Genomic DNA, 313 nt, shown 5'->3' on the forward strand with positions numbered 1-313 from the left:
AGCCTGAAACCTCCTGGGGAGGAGTTGTACTTGCCAGTACAGCCAGTCCCTCTCTCCTGTCCCCCTGACACAGAAAAATTTAGTCTCTTCTGTTACCCCATCAGGGCAAGGAGCAAACAAACCGCATAAAACAGTAGCTTAAAATTAATTTATTTAACAAATATAGCTATAATATAAATGATAATAAAATTTCAAATATACATTATATTACATAGTACACAGAGCCCCTTCCAAAGGAGCTGGTAGAGGAAAAAAAACAGGTAACAGACAGTGCTGTTACACAGGGACGGGAGAGGCTGGCGTCCACCTCCTG

Source organism: Merops nubicus, unplaced genomic scaffold, assembly GCF_000691845.1.
Source record: "Merops nubicus isolate BGI_N331 unplaced genomic scaffold, ASM69184v1 scaffold42546, whole genome shotgun sequence".
Lineage (NCBI taxonomy): Eukaryota > Metazoa > Chordata > Aves > Coraciiformes > Meropidae > Merops > Merops nubicus.